We start from the raw sequence: 21,381 nt of genomic DNA on the forward strand, positions 1-21,381 counted from the left end.
TTAGCTCTTTACAACAGCAACCAGAGTTATGCTCAGAGGATTTAGCAGGTCCCAGGAGATCCTGCAACAAACATCCATATGTCCTGTAAGATTAATACAACAATAACAACAAAGTATTTGCTAACACAAGAAATGTTTACACTGTAATTAAGTTGTAAAATTATATTTATTTCTCCATCAAGCTGCTGACTTTGCTTCTAAACAAATGATCTGTTTTCTGTAGGAGTTACTGATCTTGTGACAATGTTATGTGTAAAACCCAAATGTCCTAAACGTACTATATTTATTTTCCAATGACCAGGCATATTTTTTAGACTTGCTTATTTTTTTAAACTTTCTACCTACATAGAATTTTTCTTCTAAAGCACTTTCATTTGACACAAAGATTACACATGGAAAGACTGGATGAAGAGAGTTAGTTCTGCTGTGCCACTTGCTCAGAAAAACATAAATCAAACTGAAAGTTTAATCTAAATTCTGGTATTCCCACTGACTAATTGAACATTGCAATCAACATTTTTTCCTAGAACATATTTATTAGTAAAACCATATTTATTATTAAATATTGACATATCTGCTTTGAACTAAGTACCATTATTTAATCAGATTTGTGTAATACTTTTAAGTTTGCAATATTGGCAAGATTGATCTTAAAAGTTCCAGCACATTGCTGTGTAGATTAGAACTTCTAAGATTAGTTTCTGACAACCTCTAACAGAAAAAAAAAACCAGAAAACTAAACAGATGAGACAAAGTAAAGGGCACCAGCAGAAAATAACAGAAGCCAGAATTCATTAAATTAATTTATACTCACACTTTCTTTGCAACGGGATAATGTCTTACTACCTCTAAAGTGGATGTCAAGAAGGTAACTGTCCAGGATATTAGATTTACATCACAGAAGTTCAAAAGATCCCTTTTACATTCAGTAGTTTCAGTAACAGTTATGCTTTAAGTTGAAATTAATTCAGTATGAAATGCTGAATAAGGTAACACTGACAAATATTTATTTTAATTGGAGCCATTACTGAGTGTAAAACCAGTGTATTCCTGATTACAGCAGAGTTGTAATAACCCTTCATTTTTTATTGTGTTTATAAATTCCATTCTCTAATTTTGAACTTTCCTTCTATAATGAAAGTTCAAGTATGTTTTCCCAATCCTCCCTTTGAAGCCCATCACTGCTGCACCTTCAGCACAACTGCAAGGTCACAATGCAGCACTACATTTTCTTCTCTGCAGCATCTCAATTTAGCAGAAACCCATACCTGGTAGATCATCCATTTCTCTGTGCTACATTCCTCTGTATCACAGATAAAGTTGTTTTTAGTAATCCTGGCTGCACCTTAAACAGCTTTTGTAGAGGTTGTACCATTTAAGCAGGTCATCAAGCATCTGGTGATTTTCTGTTTCAAGACCTTGGTGGTTATCAGTGTTGCTTCATTTATCATAGCTGCCATATTCTTGGAAGCAGACTGTGCTATTAGCACAAAAATTACATTTCTTTGGGAGGTCCAAAACTCCATCTGATGCAATTCCCTCTTCTCCTCCTCTTCAAAGTTTTTAAGATTATCTTTATCTCAGACTTCTTTTGTGAAATAGTTTGACTACAGCATTTAATTCAAGATGGATGACATTGTGTAAAAACCAGACTGACTCAAATTAATGCTGCATTTGTCCAACCTCTTTCCTCTTACTGAAATAAAAGTTCTCAGACATCCTAAGACCTCAAGCATGCCTACATTTTTCAAAGACAGTCTGCTGATTTGTAAATATTTACACTAGTACCTAAAATTACGCAAGTAAATTTTCCCCTATCTGCTGCAGAGGATTCATTAGACACCACTATAATGTAACAATTTGAAAGCACAAACTGGTGACTTGATGTTTAGCTAGCACTAACCATCATCCATAAACCCCAGATTCATTCTGGATCTGTAGCACTGAAGCCAATAATGAGATGGGTAGATACTATTTACAGGGTTGTTCTCACTGTGCTTAGGAAACACCTTAATCATTTTGAAAGACAATGGAAGAGAAATGCACATTTCTTTGGTCCCCACTGCAGCTAGGGCACGTGCTCGGCCAAGCTCAAACTCTCCTTGCCATTACCTCCACTTAGACAGGCAACCTCTGGGGAACATCTGCAGTGAAGAATGGGGTCCCAGGGTACCCCCTATTGCAAAGACGCATACAGGGGCGCATAAACTCCATACCTACCTTGAATGTCATCATGTCTTAATATTTTTATTGCTCATGCAGAATAGACTTAAGTCAGCCCAAATAAGTGTCGGTAAACTCAGTAATATTTACATTATTCTAAATAGGGAAATCTTTGGATGATATATATGACATTAAAGCTTATTAATATAAAATATTCGTTTAAAGTAGTTATACCCTGCTTCTAACTGCAGAAAAAGTGCCAAGGCAACCCTGTGCCCAAGGCTCTGTAGTGCTCCAAAGCTTTGACCTTCCATTTGGAATATTTCAATTCTGTGACCTCTTAGCAGATATACAAACTCCAAAAGCATTTCTATTCAGAAAAACAAAAATATGCACACATACACTGTAAGACTTACACATACACTGTAAGCTCCTGCTCAGAGCTGAACCGACAGGTCTAGCCCTACCTTGAAAGTATTTTAGAAAACACTTAAATACCTTCCCAAATTTGGTCAGAGATGGTCTCAGAAGAATGGATGAATCACTGCACTGGGTTAGACCAAAGGTCCACCTCATCCAATATCCCTTCTCCTTCATTACGGTTCTGTGACTGCAAGGTTAGAGCATCTGAATGAGTCAGACATTATACTAAAAGTGCAATAGCAATGTGTCTGCATCAATTCAAGCATTGGCCATAAGCAAATGCTTCGGAAGGAATAAAAATATTCTCTCAGTATTAATCTATTTTGAGCTGAGGGACATCCTGAGCTGGATGTGGTTTCTATGTATTTGAGAATTCTTGGTTGTATCACTTTCTGGCACTTGCCCAGCATCTCCTTGAGTCCATGCAAACTTGTAGTGGCTTTAATGACTTTTGGCATGGAGCTTCACACATCTATTGCCTATTGTGAAGACCCTGGGAATGTCAAGTTCATGTCAAATTATATGGTAGTTTTGTGACTGAAGCAAACTTAGATATAGGTCATCATTTCTCTCTTTCAGATAAATGTTTTACAAGCTTAAGTTTTCCAGCCTTACAGTAGAGGTGAAAAAAATGCCATAAGTACAGTTTCCATACCGCTTCACAAACTGTACTAAATAATAAGATGATATCACCATAATTGTTTTCATTAATGACCTATAAAGATCATAAATGAAAGGGACATAAAACTTTACTTCTAGAATAAAATGCTATTTCTTTATTCTACTAAACAGTCCTTTAAAAATTCTCTTTCACAGGCCACCTCTCAAATCCTTCCTTATCCATTTTAATAAACATTACTTAATAGCTCTGCACTCTGCCAAAATCCATTATCTTAAGCTGTAAATTGATAGCTGGAAAAAAATGCTTTCACTTCCAAGCTGAATAAAAGCATTGTGCTTACTATATTTTGTTTTCTGCAAAACTGCAGCTGCACATTTCAAATTAAACTATACACGGTTTTACTCAAAACTGATCTACTTTCTCACACTTCATTGATCTTGTGGATCCAGTTGAGCAGTTTTATGATTGCCAAACAGTCTTTAAGGGAACATTTGAAGCTTTTCTGACCTGAGTCTAACAATTACGTATGCCACCCTTCTCTAACTCTTGGAAACAATCTGAAGTGACATTATCAAAAGAGGGTCAAAAGCAGTATTGACTGAAGAACAGATCTTCTTTTATTTAATTATCAAAGAATTATATCCTTGACTTTGATTTGCTCCAGAATTCAAACACTAATTAGGAGGGGTGTCAATAAATTTTTGGTATCAAACTGCAGAGAGAAGGAGAAGCTGAAGACTGCTCCTTCCCACTTATGCCAGACTGACTTAAAGGTCAACTTCCTCAGTTAGGTATATAAAGGTATGTAAATCACAGAATCGTTTGGGTTGGAAGGGACCTCTGGAGATCATTGGGTACAACCCCTCTGCCAACGCAGGGCCACCTAAAGCAGGTTACACAGGAACACATCCAGGCAGGTTTTGAATGTTGCCAGAGAAAGAGACTCCTGGGCAGCTTGTTCCAGGGCTCTGCCACCCTTAACATAAAGAAGTTCTTCCTCACGTTGAGGCAAAACTTCTTGTGTCTTTGTTTATGGCCACTGCTCCTCGTCCTGTCACTGGGCACCAATGGAAAAAAGTCTGGCACCATCCTCCTGGCACTCACCTTTGAGATACTTGTATGTATTAATGAGATCCCCTCTCAGTCTTTTCTAAACAGGCCCAGCTCCCACAGTCTCTCCTCATAAAAGATGCTCCAGTCTCATGAGTATCTACCTAGAATCACAGCATCAAATACTGAGTGCTGGGCTCTGTTGTATGCCTCCACAAAAGACTTAAGAAATGGCCCCAGCACACTGAACATGGACTACAGCAGAACTGTTCTCATTGCCACGGCCATGTGACAACAGAGAAACAGCTGGGACCAAACCCCTTCAAAATTTCCAAAGCAGGGTACCAAAATTGAAAAGGTTCCCAGGAGAAGTTAACAAGTTACACTGAATTTGACAAGCTGCTTTCTCAAACATTAACCCACTAACCTGCTGCATCTGGTTTAGATCCAAAGATGCAGACAGCTAAGTTCAAATCTGCAGAGCAATTTTCTCCGCTGACTGAAGTGCATGGGGTTATCTATTATTCACATGCTGTCTTACTGCTCCTGCAACAGCTAGCTAGGAATTAAGGAAAAAAGGAAAAAAGGAAAAAACAAACAAAAAACCCCCACCCCGCCCCAAAAAAAGAGCTAAGCATCTCACCCAGCCAAGTGCTCAATCCAGAAAAAAAAAGTTTTATTACTTAAAATAGCTTAATTGCTTTAGCATATTTTCTCAACTATAATTTTACCACTTACATAAACTCTGAATGCCATATTCTTTAATATGCTTGGCTTTCTCTTCCCCAGTTTTTTTTAAGTAGAAGAACTAAGTTTGATGAAGCAGCAAACACTCTAAAACACTTTTTCCAAGCCTGTGGCATGCTGTGTAAGTGCATCATTATCCTGAAATGGCATTAGAGACACTAGAAAGTCAGCCTTAACTTGTAATTGCAGGACTTTGAAATACAGAAAAGCACAGGCAGAATGAACATGTTATTCCTAATACACAGCGTGAACAATTTGGGTACTCCCCAATGTACTTAGAAGCATTCTTAGCAGACACAGAAGCATAATTCTTAGCTACAAACTGTGTGCCCCCCTGCCAGTTACGAGCTGTAGTAAGTATGAAAACTATGGTCATCCAAGCTGCAAACCTCTAAGCGGGGAGGGAAGGGAAACAGCTTCGTGTGCCTGCCTTCAAATTTAAAACTCAATCACAGATTTACCATGGATTGTCATTCCCCTTAATTCTCATTATGAAATCTACAGAATTGATGTATGCTATATATACCAACAGACTTTCTGAAATAATTTATTCCAGATCCTTATCAATCCTTCTATGCAGTCCCAAGTTACCCATTTCTATTTCTCCATTCTACAATCACTCCTGATTTTTAATCTTGTACAAAGTAAAGGATATATGTATCTGTTTTACTAGATCATCCTCCCACATCTTCACACATAAAATATTTACCTTTGTTACTGCTTTTCCCCTCTTTTCCAGACAATACCTTCCTTGTGCAGCATGGTGACCAATACTACATACAGTATTCCAGATGGAGCCTAACACTCCTGTAATGCTATCGCCTCTGATTTTGTATTTTATCCCTCTGATACAACCTAGTAACTTACTTTCTTGCAGCTGTGCACAAGCCTCATGGTTTCAATGATTTTTCCACAATAACCTTCAAATCCTTTTCCTCATCAGTGTGCTGAATGATTGTTCCATTGCAGCATACACTGTGTTTCCTTCAGTTTCTTGCTCCCAGACTAATTATTTTACATTTTTCCACAGTGAATTGTGTTTGCCAGCTGTTGGCCCAGTCACCTAAACAGTTCTAAATCCTTTTATATCTGATTGTACCATTCCTAATTCATTGCTCTGAATTTTACTACAAAAAAGGTGGTGTGGAGGATAAATCGCTGCACACAAATATACATTACTTATATGGGGGCCATATGCATGTGATCAGTATAACTTATCATATGGTTTTGCAATCTATCAGGCAGCTTTGCCCACCTCACTTGCATTTTTCCAATAATACATATCTGCTGGGACTACTTTGAACACTTCACACTTCTGAGCAGCTTCATATAGCTGCCATGAAAAAAAGCCCCCCCCTGCCCCCCTTATCCCAGATGTAATCCTGCCACTTCAAACCACACTTACCTGAAGTTCAGTACTCAGTCTTGAACAGTCAGCAATATTCTGGTCTGAGATCTGTGACAGGTTCATGGCTTTTTTTGTGTGAACCCTTAGAGGCCAGGTGGGATCTAAGTTCACCAAACACCCACAAACTCCACCTACTTAAGCATACAGCAAACAGCTGTTTCCAGATTCTAATTGCAAGAAAACTATCAGAATTTAAAATAACAACACTATCTGTTATAAGGCAATTTTTTTTTGGTATTTAAAAGGCTTTAATTTTCCTTCCTAATTATAGTATTGACGTAATATTACATCTCACCACAGCAACTCAGGACAATGACCATCTCAGTGTGTATATGTGAGGAGGGCAGATAAATCATAAAAACTGCTAGCACTTGTACAGCCTGGTTTTTCTGTACATTTGTTCCTCCTCTAAAGAAAGTTCTAAATTGTCACTTCCTCATGAATTTTAGAACTCTGGGATTTTGATGTAGAACTCTGCACTGCATCGGTGCAGCAAATACTTCCATTTCAAAACTCGCGCAGTTACACTCATAGTTTAAATGATGCTCTACCACCTTTTACTTCAATAAGCAAGTCTACTGAACTCACGTAGTAGCTGACAGCCTCCAGCACCACATATGATCTTCCTTTTCTTCTAGCATGAAAGAACAAAGTTGAAGCACCTGCTAATTTTCAGGCTATCAAGTCAGAGACTGTTTTACCAGTGCTACAGCACCTGTTACTCTCCATGCTATCACATCTGAGAAAGCTTTACCAGAACTTGCAGGTTTCCCTGATTTCTTCCATCCAATCCCCATTCCCTGCCACTAATTCCTCTTTCAAAAACCAGTATTCCTGTTGTAGTTTTACACTTGAGACTATCAAAAACATGTTCTACAGAAACATAAATGACAGCACTGCCATTCCTATAGCATTACAAGAAGTGATTTTAAAAGAACAAATACTAGTTAAATCTAAAAACTGATATAAATATGTACTGATTTACTGACAAAAAGAGTGTGGGATATGAATTAGCTTTGAAGACTGCATGCAGTGGAGCATGCTGCAGAACAATAATCTTCAACTCCCAAATTAAATGTGCTCTGCTTTCTGCTTTTTTTACTTACAGGCATTTGAAATAGCAGTCTGTGTTTAAACAGACTGGAAAAAAAATTACTTTAAGGTTTTTACTTTAATTATTACCCTTGGCTTCTGCCAGAAATCCATTAAGGCTACAGAATCTGAGCCATCTGACTACAGGTTTGTCATTTGCGTCATATCTGATGAAGCCATTTTCTCCTGCCCTTTTCTTATTTTTTTTATTTCATTTCAAGCCGGTTTTGGTTAGGTTGGGGCAGGGGTTTAAGTACAGGCTCATTAGATACCAATAAGTTATCTCCAAACAGAAGTTCAATCCCCCCCCTTTGAAATACAGGTCACCAATGAACAGAGAAGTTGACTGGTTAACTTCTTTCCATTCCCTCTCAGTTTGCAAACTGCAAAGACCACTTCCTCTGGCAAAGGCTCTGAAGCATTACGTTAGCCACTTTTAAAATTACTTCTCATGTTAAAAAAAATAAAAAAAAAAAAAGTTAAAGGATTCCCCAAAAGGAGTGCAAAGCCATACGGAGGCAGAAGCCTCTCCAGGGATAGATGGATAGATATGAATTCATTTTCTCAGGAAATGAAGTATAAGGAAAGGAGCTGGGATCAGTTATTTCTGGCCACTGCATCAAACAAGGAAAAATTAGTTACTTTGAGATAATATTAATTTTTTTTTCCTTGAATCTCAAACAGTAGGTGCACGTGGGATGATGGACAGGTCATTATCCAGAAAGCCACTCATGGATCACTTTCTAGATGCTTGTGACAAATTCTCAGATCCAGCCTAAAAAGTGAGAACTTGGTTACCTTAGACTGCTCCTAGATTTGGTAAAGAAAGATGAGTGTCTCTCTCCTTGTAGTATCTGGACACCTAAAATTTGATTTATCTCTGATAAAACTGTGTCTGACTTAACTCTTCCCTAACCAGGTGTAGTAAATCAGATAGAGTGTGAAAGTTGGCAATAATATGCAGCCTACAGCTCACATGAGTAACTCCAACTGCCTGAGAAAGGCAGGAAAAAATCGTGAAGGAAAATAAAACCCCCAAGTACTACCACTTACTTTCCACAACTCATGAAAAAGACTAGACAACAGTCATTACCCAGGTCACAGCAATCACAGCAGTTGTAGCTCTGCAGGCAGGGAAGTAAATGGGAATAGCTATTCCAAACTGCTCCCACATTAAAACTAGTTTTGTTTTTCTTTATGGAAGGATTAATTGAGGATGCACGCTAGAAGCAAGCATAGATCAGTTTGGTCAAAAACTAAAGGAATTGTATCAGGAATTAATGCTGCCCTTTATTCTCTAACCCCAAAGTTATAAAACCCATCAGAATACCCTGGCTTAATTTTTACACTCATTGTCCAGAGAAAAAAAAACCCCAAAGTTCTGATTTTTCTGAAATTTTGTTGTGTTGTTTTGATTGTTTTTTGTTTGTTTGTGTTTTTTTTACTATTATATTTAAGATCATAGACATGCTGTATTTTCTAAAAGTCTAAAATAAATACATGAAAAATTATAAGCTGACCACTATGATTATTTTGCTTTAAAATGAAACAGTAGGTAATTTGCTCCTTTGTAATTCAGATGTTTGATAATAAATATACCCTATGGCTCTGACTAAAAAGCTGCCTTCCTTATTTTACACTCTTCATCTGGAACTCAGAGTAAATGAAACTCTGTCATGGCCATCAGCTGCAACTCCAAGCAATGTGCTAGACAACTATATGTTTCATTTTTGACTGCATAGCTGGAAGTGTGAACATGACCCGTTGCATCACAATAAAAACACATCTCAGCAGAATATGCAGATGATGATTGTCCTTCCAAACCTGAAGGTGTCAGTGGACTGACACAGTTACAGCCTGCCACTGCACACCAAATCACTGCACCCTGGTGAGTACGACCACCCCAGGAACCTGGGCAATGAAAAGAAACCCATGGGCAGGCATGCGGTACCATAGCTCACTGTCCAACAGGAATTTTCACCATGTTACGCGGTAGTAGAAACCATGGAAAACCACACATGCTAGGTTGCAGTTGCGTTCTTACACCCTGAGTTTGTAACTATGAACAAAGGAGATGTACAGATTTCAAGCTTTGCATATGACTGACTTAAGGGATTTTTCAGGTCCAGCTATTGAGCAAGTACACTCCAATAGTATCTGGAAATGCAGGGACAGCATTTTGGTGTTACACGTATGTAACTATCAAAAGAGATGCACTTACAGCTCACCTGCTAAGGAATCAACTGCTTTAAATAGGATATTGTTTAACACAACAACCTGGCTTTGAAACACTTTAGCAGGACACTCGCTTCTACAACACCTCTAAAAGTATATCCAACTTCATCGAATCATACTTACTACAGAAGTGTGCTTTCATTGGAGAACGTGTATTAGGATACACCATAATGATTATTATGAATAGCATATTTTGCTTGTTTTTTATCTCATCTTTGATAATGACAATACTTTTTCAGATTTTAAAATCTGACAGGCTGTGCATAGTGCAGAAAGCATGCTTTCTTCCAGAGTCCCAGGGGACAAAGCTCAAAGACTGACATGCTCACTGTATTTAAATTTCTCTCTGTAGCCAATGTTCTATAATGGGTGCAAAACTGAAGAGGAGCACCTTCTTTGTTTAGCATAATATGTCACAAACAAATCTTCTGTCTTAAAAGCAGAAAAAACTACAAAGAACCAAAAGAGCACAGTTAGGTAAGACTGGGGTGTGTGTAACCTCCAGTTCCCCTTCTAAAGTGAAAAGAAAAAGAAGAAAAATTTCACAGGGGAAAGAAACAGAAAATTTAGGAACATACAGGATTGGAAAAGACCTTTAAGATCATGAAGTCTAGACCTTCACTTATCTTTTTAATGAACTACTAGGTGCATGTGAAGAAAAGGTAAAAATGGACAACACAGGGTTAGTTTACATGTGTTCAAAGCACAATTATCTTCTATGATTAAGTCCAAGGCTCCCGGGGACTTTATAACAAAAAATGATCTGAGTCATTACAGAACTTGCACTCTCTCTAGTCGCTTTGATCAGTAACCACATAGTTATCGCCCACACTTACATTTTCAGCATTCAGCACTTCATTTAAATGACTAGAGGAGACCAGCCATTCCTGCAGATTTATACTTTCAGAACAATCTAGAAAAAATGAAAGATAAGGAGAGCATTGCTTATGTTTGTATTTGGTGACTTTTTTCACAGTCATAGGAGACAGAAATGAATGCTATAGAGTTTCTGCATTATCTGTGGAAAAGGTGCTTTGATTCCTCAGCTGAAAAGATAGAGATGGTGTTATATCACTTCCTTCTCAAAAAATTGCTACTTAAAATGTAATAAACAGTTGAACACATTAACAGGCCATGACATTAGATTTCAAACTTAATTTCAAATAACTTTATCTGGAGGAGTAAAAAATCCTTTACAATATCCAATGGTACTGGTAGTTGAAAATAAATCTCAGATAACCCTCACAACATATGATGGAAGAAGTGACTAGGGTAAAGGAAACATTCTGAGGAGAAAAAAAACCACCAAAACAGATCAGCTACCAGCAGTGGTATCAAGGGCCATTTTCAGAAAGAGGTGTACTCCAATAAACCTCTCTTTAAATCCACATATAACTTATGGCAATACTAGGGATACGAAGAATTAGCTGGCATCAAGGTAGAATGTTTAAAAATTGAATTAACTAACACAGTACCGAAGGGCTCAATTTGACAGATGTACAGCACAAGCAGTAGCAAGACCATTTGAAGTGTGCACCCAAAACTTTTTTCACACTGGCAGCTACCACCCATCAACAAATTGCGGTAAGCACAGGTGCGTGAGTTTGTAGTTCTGAATTTGAAGGATAAGATGCTGATGAGATGGAGTAACAACTCCATGGATGCCCATAGAGCAGTACAAAACCCAAAACTTATCCTAAGGCCACTAGTACCTGAGTTTCCATTGGTAAGAATTTTGGAAACCCTTCTTGTAGTGGAATGTAATTTATAAGACTGGCAGGTCATTACTTGAGCATTTTAATGCAGCAAAAAGGAAAGCAAACATTTCTCATGCATTGGAATAAATGAAAACTCACTCTGTGATGCAAAAGCAGCAGACCATTTGTAACAGATACAACCCCGAGCATGAGTGCTGAGAATGTGAAAATCAATTTTGCTGAGTTTTGCATACAGTACACTGACAGCGGACATAAAATGTGTCAGACAGCTATTTCAGCTCTTGTACATGGGAGAGATTCTGCTACATCATCAGTCATACATTATGTTTCTCTAACAATGGTTTCTTCATAAAATTGTTGTGCAGCCAAAGCAGAAAACTATACATTTTATTTTAGCAAAGAGTTAAGTCTTCAATTACAAAACTGGCAACGCAGTTATAATGCACCAAGTCTGAAATAAGAAAGCACAATCTGGAAATGAATTTGAAGCTAATCCCTTCTCTAAACATTTGTTAGCTAGAACTGAGATCCTGCCTCAAAAGGTGGTCCACTCTGGAAAGACAAGATCAAAGTCACTTTTGTCCCAATTACACCTGATAGCTATCATGACTCTATAGTGTGTGTGAGCAAGACTTCAAAGCAGTCCTAAGGACTCTTACTCTTTTTTCCCTAATAAATTTAACAAAACTCATTCTGTTAACAGTTTTGATTACATCTGGATTTCTCAGAGAATACAAATGAAACAGTTTCATGTTACACATTATCTGCACAATCCTTTACAATGCCCAGACCCTGCACTATGCTGATTTTTTTTCCCTATCCATCTTCCTGCTTAGGAAACAAAGGGACCTATCCTGTCATCTGACTTCTCCAAGCAGGGTTACTCTGTGGTCTTTTCTAAAGCTTTATCTCACTTTTACTATTACAGTACACAGTATTTGTGTAATATTTTTAAATCTCAGAATTCAACAGCTGTGTTTTTAAACAGAGCATATATTGCTGAAGTGCAAGATGAAATGCAAAGAACTGAATCTTAAATTACGTTTTTTTTTAATAAGAAAGGAAGATAAGAGCCAACTTCAACATCATAACCTTACAGAAAGGTATCCACTATGTTCAAACTAAAACAGGTATTTCATTTATATGCAGACTTTAAGTAGCTAGAAATAGAAGAAAATCTCAGGGTATAAAACCCATGGAAACGAAGTGGGACAAGAAGAAAACAGTGCATTTGAACAACAGCTTATCTTAATCAGCACCAGAAAAACATATTACCTGGGTATTTCAAATACAACTAAATGGACGGATAATATCACAACAGACTGAAATAATGTCTGGTATAACAATTCACTTTCACTTGTCATAAAATCATTCAGGAAAATCTTTTTTGAGTATAGAAATGTTTCTGCTGCTAAAACGATTCGTTTCTGTGCCTTCCTTGTGGAGTGTTGCTCCATTCCACTTGAAGAGAAAGTTAAAAGTTCAACCCAACTGAGGCTGGTTCACTGTCATTTACCCTGAATGAGCCAAGATTTTCTGATAAGTCCAAGTGGGAATCAATCTCTGTTAACTATGGAAAAGCTGCAGCAACTTTTTTTGACCTATTAGCAAAACAGGAACATACTCTGTCACGATATTAAAGAGAGTCCCCTTTATTCGAGAAGAAAATAACTTTATATGTGTCTGTTACAGTGAACAGAGAATCTTTTAAAAAATGTTTTATATGTTAAGTATTATATTGAAAAATAAAAATGCATTCTTCTGTATTCATTTAGTTTCCATTACTAAGATAGAATGATTTGGGCTGGAAAGGACCAAAAAGTCATCTACTTACAACCTCACTGCCATGGGCAGGGACACCTAACAGCTACAGTACAAAAAAAGCCAGCCTGTTGATGTCGTCTACTTGGACTTGTGCAAAGCGTTCAACACTGTCCCACATGACATCCTTGTCTCTAGATTGCAGAGACATCAATTTGATAGGTGGACCACTTGGTGGACAAAGAACTAGCTGGATGGCCGCACACAGAGTTGTGGTCAATGGCTCAATGTTCAGCTGGAGACCTGTAACGAGTGGTGTCCCTCAGGGATCGGTGTTGGGACCGGTCTTGTTTAACATCTTTGTCGGTGACATGGACAGTGGGATTGAGTGCGCCCTCAGCAAGTTTGCCGATGACACCAAGCTGTGTGGTTCGATTGATACGCTGCAGGGAAGGAATGCCATCCAGAGGGACCTTGAAATGCTTGTGAGCTGGGCTGATGCCAACCTCATGAAGTTTAACCATGCCAAGTGCAAGGTCCTACACCTGGCTCAGAGCAATCCCAGACACAGCTACAGGCTGAGCAGAGAAGAGATTCAGAGCAGCCCTGTGGAGAAGGACTTGGGGGTGTTGATTGATGAGAAAATGAACATGAGGCAGCAGTGTGTGCTCGCAGCCCAGAAAGCCAACCGTATCCTGGGCTGCATCAAAAGGAACATGACCAGCAGGTAGAAGGAGGTGATCCTGCCCCTCTACTCTGCTCTTGCGAGACCTCACTTGGAGTATTGTGTAGAGTTCTGGTGTCCTCAACATAAAAAGGACATGGAACTGTTGGAACAAGTCCAGAGGAGGGCCACGAGAATGATCAGGGGACTGGAGCACTTCTCGTATAAAGACAGGCTGAGAAAGTTGGGGCTGTTCAGCCTGGAGAAGTGAAGGATGCGTGGAGACCTCATAGCAGCCTTCCAGTATCTGAAGGGGGCTTATAAGGATGCTGGAGAGGGACTATTCATTAGGGACTGTAGTGATAGGACAAGGGGTAATGGGTTAAAACTTAAACAGGGGAAGTTTAGATTGGATATAAGGAAGAAGTTCTTTACTGTAAGGGTGGTGAGGTACTGGAATGGGTTGCCCAGGGAAGCTGTGAATGCTCCATCCCTGGTGGTGTTCAAGGCCAGGTTGGACAGAGCCTTGGGTGACATGGTTTAGTGTGAGGTGTCCCTGCCTATGGCAGGGGGGTTGGAACTAGATGATCTTAAGGTCCTTTCCAACCCTAACTATTCTATGACTCCATGTTTTACCAGATTCTAAGTAACTCACCAACTCTGAATTACTCTCTAAATGACTGTATAGTTCAGCTAATTAAAATTTGAATCATCGAATTTGGGTTGGAAGACACCTTAAAAACTATCTAGTTCCAACCTGCCCTGTCATTGGCAGAGATCTTCCACTAAACCAGGCTGCTCCAAGCCTCATCTAACCTGGCCTTGAACACTCCCCAATGATGAGGCAGCTACAACTTCCTTGGGCAGCCTGTTTTAGTGTCTCACTACCCTCATCGTGAAGTATCTGCCTTAAATGGTCCCCTCTGTCACCTTAAATCAATTTTCAGAATCCTATTAAACCAGCATAATATCCCACCACGAAGACAGATATTTTTAAAATTAAGAGTAAGAACTCCAACTGATTCACATTCTTTCTTCCCTTCTTTGCAAATAATTTTGCACCTGGGAATTGTTAGGACTCTTTTCACACACTACCACTACTTACAAGAATAATAAAGTGTGCTCTAGCAGAATAAAAACTTACTAAACTAAAAAACAGGGCAATTAATCACACTGCATATGTGATGTATTCTTTTGTAAACAGCAGAAAAACCGTTCTGCTTGTCATCAACAGTAAAGTGAATTCCGGCACTGATGAATCAGTTCCCACCTTCAATATTGAAAGTTGACTTTCTGAATGTTTGACAGGAAGTATTTAATTTAAATATTCAGGTATCAACTTGACACTGTATTAGTGTGAAAAAGAAAGCGTGTCTACTCCACTGATGTGGTACACTTCTAGAAATTCAAAATCTCTAAGAATTGGGACAAAATAAACCTTATGACAGCAAAAGGTATTGCATAATTTGACATGTCAGAATAACAGCTTATGAGAACTGGATGCAAACTTCCTATCAATGTAGCATCTCACTTAAAATGAACCAAGAAAAAGGACACTGTTTACAGTCAGTTTCTTAAGCAGATTTGTGATTTAGTTCATCTTAGCAGAAGTAAAGGTAAAGACCAGAAGACAACTGTGTAAGCCCACACAACCGTCCCTCTAAAGACAAACTTCAGTACACGAAAAAGCCTATAATTCGTTCAAATTACTAATGGGATATTGTAGCTTCCATTATTTTCAGTACCCTACAGCAACATAGTTCTTCAAAGGAAGTTTACTTAATTAATCCAAAGTTGCATGGCAAGTTAAAAACATACAAGATCCCTACACTAAGAGTATTTTTTTTAAGACATCAAACCACATTTTCAAACATACATACTATTTTTTCAGAGGGAAAGAAGCTGCATATCACAGATCCGTTCCCTTCTCTCAGCAGTATTTTGCTTCAGCACAGACCCATCAACTGGTGAAGTGAAACATTTGCTTTAGGATGATGGAAGTGTGTGAGATTTCTTTCTGTGGCTGAGACAAGGAGCACTGGTTTTGATCTACAATATAAAATATCCAAAATGCATGCTACAAAAGCATTCTACTCAGACTAACATTTATGTCTGTATCGTGTTTTATTTTAAAATAAAATTGTCAGTGAGGTCCTTTGATCCTTCTGTTATTAAGAGTTAAACTGTTGAGCTGATGCCTTGCATAGATTCCAAGTCTGTTATGACTACTGTGCTGTTTAACTACGCAGGGATTATATAGGAATTATTACAGGAAGTTTGATCTTTAAAGGCAAAGCAAAAACTCAATCACCTTTGTAGGACTGATTTGTATAGTTCTGGTGGATTTCTTTTCTTTAGACAATTTTCAACATACTGATCTTGGCTTGGATTCATAGAAATGATCTAGCAAAACAAACTTTAACACAAGTTAAGTCAAGATTGAGGTATGGTGAAAACTGCAGTGTAGTCTTTTGTACCAAACCAAACATTTATGAAACACAACTAAAGGGAATGTCAATACACAAATCTGTAATACTAGTTATTTTACATTTGAGTTTGTAATCACATTAGAAAATAAGACTTTGTTTGGTTTGTTTTTTTTTTGTGAAATATCGGATGCAACACATATTTTAGAAGTATGTATTTGTATTTTACAGCCTGTAGATGGTTCAGTTTACACTACCAGGTTGTAAAAATTAGTGGAAGGAACATGAATGCTATGTATTTCACCTTTAAGATAATGTTAGCCTTATTTTCATCTGTTAATAATAATAATAATAACAACTGCAATTAAATTCACCAATAACAAGGCTCCTCAAAATCTTCCTCTATACTACAGTCCCAAATGATGAGTGATTGGTTTATTGCAAGTTTTTTTTTTTGCAACCATTGGTCTGTTACTCCTTCCATTGCATTAACAGATTGTAAGAATAATGGGATTATGTAAAAAGAACCCTTGGCCCCAGCTAGAGATTAAGTAGTCATGTCACACTCTTTCTATTCTGCCACGTTGGAAACTATTTCAAAGCCATTCTAAATCCATGCTAGGGTTTGAAATGCAGAGTGCTTTCAAAAGCCATCTGCAAAAGAAAGCATGCTAGAAATAAGCCAGCCAGCTATTTTAACAATTTTTGTGATTATTAATCTTTAGACACTCACAAAAGGCTTCAGAAAAAAATCAACTCTAACAGCTATTTATAAAATAAAAAAATAAAAAAATCAGTACTTAATCCAAAGCCATAAGCATGAATCCAATTTGATATCTGAAAAAAAGTAAAATATCAGCTAACAATGTTCACTTATTTTGATCTTAACAGTTACCAGAATTTAAATATTTATTAGAGATTATTTTGTGCCTGAAACTATACAACAGCAGAATCAGTGCCTGTAATCTGGTTCAGTACTCATTAATTGGAAAGCAATCCTACAAGAGAAGCCTTGCATCTTAACCTAACCTTCTCTGAGTAGACAGGAAACAAAAGGTAGATCTTCAGAGTCAGCAAGAAAGGAATTATGCTAAAGACATTTCAAACATGAACAGAATATGTGACCAATGGGAAATACATTGCATTTTATTCATAATTTTTACTTTGTAATTTCAGATTTTAATGAAATGAACTGCTACACAGCTTATCTCCAGCAGGGCTCAGAAAATCAGTTACTTTATGGTTTCCACTGCACTGTACATAAGTGCAACCCATGGGTGTGAGGCACCTAAGACCACCTCTTCTATTACCACACCTGCAAAAGCCATTTGTCACACACTCTGAGGCGCAGAAATCAGTAGTCCAATCAAAAATTAACAACTGTCCTTTTCTCCTCAAATCACAGACCCCAGAACAAACCTGCAATATGCCATTTCTCAAGAATATGCTACCTCAAGAATTACTTTCTAGATAACCGAACTAGCAAAATTACACTATAACCGCAACATACAGGATTACTTTCTTCAGCATCTGAATCAAACTCACAAACTTCCACACTTCTAGTGCAAAGATATTAAAATCCTCCCTTCACTAAATGACCCTCTCATACAGTCCTGCTCTAAGGTCAGCTTCCTAGGCATCACAACCAACATGCAACATACAACACCTTGTTTACAGCTGTAAAAGTTATTTTTCTCTCTAGTAGCTGGTGCAGTGCTGTGTTTTGGCTTTAGGCTGGAAATAATGTTGATAACACACCAACATTTTAGTTGTTGCTCAGTAGCACTTACCCTGATCAAGGACTTTCCAGTCTTTCATGCTCTGCCAGTGACGAGTAGCACAAGAAGCTGGGAGCAATCAGAGACAGGACACTTGACCCAACTAGCCAAAGGGGTATTCCATACCACAGCATGTCATGCCAAGTATAGAAACTGAGAGGAGTCACTCAGAAGACCCAGATCGCTGCTTGGGTTGGGCTAGGTATCAGTCAGTGGTGGTGAAAAACTGTACTGTGCATCACTTGTGTTTTCTGAGCTTTCATTTCTTCTCTTATTTTTTTTTTTTCCCTACTATTATCATTCTTGCTATTGCTGGCATTCTTTCTATTATCACTGTAATTTACTTTATTTTAGTTATTAAGCTGTTCTTATTTCAAACCATGAGGTTTATATTTAGATTCTCTTCCCCATCTTGCTGGGGGATGGGGAAGGAGGGGAGGCAGTGGTCCTGAGGGAGGGAGCAGGGCTGCATGGTTCTGAGTTACTGGCTGGGTTTAAGCCATGACACTACCACAGGTAAAAAGCCCACAGCCAAACACACTTGCCTACATAAAACCAGCAACTTCATCACTTCTGCTTTCAGCAGAGCCACGACAAGCGACACCCTAACCAGCCTAAGGATAATCTTTGCCCAACAAAAATATTCCCAGCAGGGAAATATACACAGGGTATATACAGTAACCTTCTGCAGAGCAAGATTTCTGTGTCATGTCCTTCTGGCAAACGTGCCCCTACCTGTCAAACTGCCACCCTGCTGGAAAGCATACAGGGCAAACAGCATCAGAGAACAACCGATACATACTCGAAATAGGGTGTATAATGGAAGGTATGTTTTCCAAACCATGTTCTTATGACTTCTTCAGACTTACCTAGCTCATTATTGGTAGCCAGTCTATAGTGGTTTGTTGAATGGAACAAGATCTTGCAAGAATTAACCATCCTTGTCACTATCTCCTCAGCAATTGCTACAAATACCTCCTAATACAGACTCGTAGCTCACATTTCCTAAATGAATACATACTAAATGCAAAAAAATGACTTCCTGGAGACCATAAAATAAAACCATTAACCAACGCAGAGCAGAATAAAACCACACAAATGAAAACAGAAATAGCCAGTTACCAGCAGACCATTTCCCAGTACTGCTCTTATGACTCTTACAGTCCTCCATACACCTACAGTTATGTTAACCATAGGCATAACTCAGTGCTTGCTTCTCTGTTCAAAGCTGGACAATAACACCTTCCCTGTCAACATGCCCCTCTGCCCTGCAGGTACCAACAGCCCTTTTATCTTAGTCTAACTGACATGTTAGCATTACATTCAGAGGAACTGCCTTTCAGTCATTCTTCATTTGCATCAGAGTTAAGGAATTCCATGTGTGATCAAGATGTCACATGAAAAAGTGGACAAAACATAGCTATATGACCAGCTAATGCACCTGTAAGCACCTACTATCACAATCAAAATAATATTTGGGAAGAATGGTAAAATCCTCTCACCTTTCTATACTTGTCAACAGAAAAACTGATTGTCAATTGTGTTAATCATGTAAGATGTAAACACCGGTATAACGAAGAATCTATATATCCCTGGCACAGAATGTGCTCTTCTGCTCATGAGATTAAAGTATTCTAAAGACAATTAAATCAATCCACAATCAGGATGAAAAAGCAACAAATGAGGCTCCCAAAAACTTTCTTTCAGTGTAGCAGGCCTAACCTACAACTTGTGCTTTAGGAACAAGGTGAATCAAGAATCTAATGGAGCTCATTATAGGTCTTTAACTGGAAAGACAAAATGAAAGAGTAGGGACCAAACAGTTTAAAACAGATCAAAAGATGTGTAAGTATAGTATTTAACGAGTCCCTCTTGTCATTTGACTTGAACATTTAGATTTGATTACGCAAGGATCTGATGATAAACTGAAATTGTCTTTTGTATAGAAGTGTACTAACACGTCAAAAATACAGGTTTGTAGTGTGATGCTTTAATAAAAAGCATTAAGCTGCCAAAACAAGAAACAGAATGTAATTATCGTAACAAGGTATTATTGAAAGAGAAATGTGGGTTTTAATAGACTGGTTACTCTTTAGAGATATAAATCATATCCCAAAAGGTAGCAAAGATTCACAATCAACTAAAAGGTATTCATAATATTCTCTTAATGTGAAGTGGCCATTTTTTCTAAACATTGTATTTACCACGCAATTATTTTCATATCAATGATGTATTAACTTTTTCGACAAAGCAGGATAGGTGTAAAAGGTACAAAGTGATAAAAAGCTACATATTATAATGCCTGTTCTGTAAGCAAAGGTCAGGCTGGGGAGCTTGGAAAAGACTCAAAAGAGTTTGAGAAACCTTGGTCAGTACTACCTGCAGTGTTAGTTGGCCTCAAGTGAGCAGGCTGCAGCCCACCTGGTGAGGTCTCTCCAATACAGGGAAGGTGGGCACTTCTCTCTAACTATCAAATTACCATGTACCACCACTCTTAGTTAAATGCTTGAGGTACTCTTTCTCTATCATGTCTTCACATACCATGTATACTGATGATGCATGAATTACCTTTCTACCACTAACCCTAACTACTTCCATCCACAGCTCAGTCCCAATCTCTGATAGCCACCCTGGGATGCCTACCCATCTTCTCATCTGAGGTGAAATTACCCAAACCCAGCTCCTCTTTTTGTATGAATTTTACTCCTTACTTCATTCTTTGCACTGCTGCTTTCAGTCTCACAGTTCAAATTTTCAAACAGGGACTAATCCTCTAGATCTACTTTTCAATTAAGGTACTACCTTTTTTTTTTTCTTTCTACACAGCTACACTTTAGATTACTTTAACATTCAGAGCTGTTCAGCTTCCCTCCAGGAAATCACAGCTAATTGTGGTGAATCATGAATTGTGGTGAACATTTTGTTTAGCATCATCTTCTCCTCAACCCTGCAGTGTTTTTTGTTTGTTTGTTTAGAGTTTGAATTGTTTTTTAAAACACCACAACTGATTCAAGCTTTGCTCTCAAAAAATTTATAGTGTCTTGACTACTTCACTTTTCTACTCACTACATTTTATACTGTAACTGCTTTTTATCCTTCCACTGGCATTCTTTTCAGTTTACTTTACTGAACATTAAAGCCACAAAATCAGAGACTCAGAACTTATCCTTTCTTCTTATGTATATAGTGATATGACTCCAAAAGTTCTTTCAATTGTTTCAGCAATTAAAACACACCTCCTCCCTCTTCCAAGGTCTGTTACATAGCACCATCTTTACACTGTAACAACACTTC

The 21,381-nt window shown here is 38.0% G+C and overlaps 1 protein-coding gene and 1 long non-coding RNA gene across 3 annotated transcripts in view; both read right to left on the reverse strand.

Moving 5' to 3' along the window:
* Positions 1 to 21,381, reverse strand: part of MICU2 (mitochondrial calcium uptake 2) — a 143,781-nt gene that overhangs the window by 73,666 nt on the left and 48,734 nt on the right. The window lies entirely within an intron of this gene.
* Positions 4,247 to 7,649, reverse strand: LOC133223602 (uncharacterized). Its single transcript, XR_009728627.1, has 3 exons — positions 7,002 to 7,649; positions 6,411 to 6,544; positions 4,247 to 4,422 (listed from the first exon to the last, which is right to left on the reverse strand). It is a non-coding gene; the product is annotated as an uncharacterized LOC133223602 (long non-coding RNA).

The sequence above is a fragment of the Neopsephotus bourkii genome, unplaced genomic scaffold (assembly GCF_033783945.1).
Source record: "Neopsephotus bourkii isolate Nb327-2 ecotype Australia unplaced genomic scaffold, CSIRO-AGI_Nbou_v1 NB_1638, whole genome shotgun sequence".
Classification (NCBI taxonomy): domain Eukaryota; kingdom Metazoa; phylum Chordata; class Aves; order Psittaciformes; family Psittacidae; genus Neopsephotus; species Neopsephotus bourkii.